This window comes from Limulus polyphemus, unplaced genomic scaffold, assembly GCF_000517525.1.
Source record: "Limulus polyphemus unplaced genomic scaffold, Limulus_polyphemus-2.1.2 Scaffold4963, whole genome shotgun sequence".
Lineage (NCBI taxonomy): Eukaryota > Metazoa > Arthropoda > Merostomata > Xiphosura > Limulidae > Limulus > Limulus polyphemus.
Genome location: NW_013670573.1, coordinates 19,944 through 21,849, shown reverse-complemented (window position 1 = coordinate 21,849; position 1,906 = coordinate 19,944). Strand labels below are relative to the sequence as shown.

Genomic DNA, 1,906 nt, shown 5'->3' with positions numbered 1-1,906 from the left:
TAAATCTATAGATTTACACAATAAATCTTTCTAATACTACAAGTAGTTCTAAAGAAATCAAATTACCAGCTGAAATCCCCTGTACACACAATCTAAGTAAATGTCAATAAATCTAAAGAAAAGCGCAAGGAATGTTCCTATCTGTAGAATTATTAACTCTAAAATAATCTAACTCTGAGGATTAGTATTCAGTATTAGTGTTTTTAATGGGATATTATAACATAGAATATTCATTAGTTTGTACATTTTCCGGAAGAAGTATTCCTAAGTATAAGATTTAATACGATAAGTATCTTAATAACTGTTATCATAGTTGATGTTCCTAATAGTGGAGATTGTTGATTGAAATGTTCCTACCTTTCATTATTATCAGAAGGAATATTTTCAAATTGGAAAATTAACACAGAGATTGTTCTTGTTAGGACAATATATATATACAGCTGAGCTTCTATTGTTCATTTACCTTTCACTATACTTAAAATAGTAAATTATTTGGGTTCACAAGTTCTATCATACTGGAATGGGACTACAGTGTAAGGAAATGGTGATCTTTAACCCCTCAATTTGACAGTCCCCACAGAATTCTCACGAGCTCAACGTAGCGACCAATCGATAATGAAGAAACAACAATTGCCTGTGTGATAAAGATGTCAATATTATTGGGCACTGATGGCTGTGAGGAGGATGCTGCCTCTTTATAAAAGGATTTGGATTATTTGGTGAATAAATGGCAGATGGCTTTTAATTAAAATAAATGCAAGGTAATGCATGTGGGATATCACAATTTGAAATATGCGTGTAGTTTTGATTATAACAACCTTAATAGTGTTGTAAAAGAAAAATATTTTGGAGTTCTGGTTGATCAGTCTCTTAAATTATCCAAGCAATGTACTGTTGCTAGTGGTAGGACAAATAGGATTTTAGGTTGTATTTACAAAAATACTGAATACAAGTCTAAAGAAGTTATAATGTCTCTGTATAGGTCATTGGTTAGACCATATATGGTTTGTTTGTTTTTTGAATTTCGCGCAAAGCTATACAAGGGCTATCTGCACTAGCCATCTTTAATTTAGCGGTGAAAGACTAGAGGGAAGGCAGCTAGTCATTACCATCCATCGCCAACTCTTGGGCTACTCCTTTACCAATGAATAATGGGATTGACATCACATTATAATGCCCCCAATGCTGAAAGGACGAGCATGTTTGGTGGGGCGGAGATTCAAACCCGTGACCCTCAGATTGCGAGTTGAGCACCTTAACCACCTACCATATATGGAATACTGTGTTTAGTATTGGGATCCTTATCTTAAAAAAGAAACCAAATGGCTGGAAAGGATTCAGAGGAGGGCTACTAAGATAATATCTTGGATAGAAAGGTTACCACAAGGTTAAGATCTCTGAAGTTATTTTTTCTTGGAAAAAAAGAAGACTTAGAGAGTATCTGATTGAAGTGTTTAACATTGTATAGGGAATTGGTAGTGTTGATGGATCGTCTTTTTTCGTATTTAATGGTGAGACTAAGAGATACAATATTTTGCAGAATAAGAGCCATCTTCAGCTAAGACAGCTTTCATTTTCTAACAGGGGAGTTGTCTCTGGAATTCGTTGTCTTCAAATGTGGTAGATACAATTAATTTAAAGGAATTTGAGACAATGTTCGATAAATATTTGAATGACAAGGGCTCGTTTTACTTTTCAATTAGAGTTTCGTATAGTGGATGGGACAGCCTAGACAACTGACAGGTTCCTTGCTATTCTTAAATTATATGTCTCATTCTCTCTCTCTATATATATATATATATATATATATATATAACACTATGTACTTAATGTCTTATTACTTATTCTTTACTTACGTTTATAGTAATAACATACATAACTAAAATTAAATTTAACTGAAGTAGGT

The 1,906-nt window shown here is 33.2% G+C and overlaps 1 protein-coding gene across 1 annotated transcript in view; it reads right to left on the bottom strand.

Annotated features, from left to right (window-relative positions):
• Positions 1 to 1,906, bottom strand: part of LOC111088998 — a gene marked incomplete at its 5' end in the record, with an annotated part of 72,365 nt that overhangs the window by 53,706 nt on the left and 16,753 nt on the right. The gene's annotated exons all lie outside the window — the stretch shown is intronic.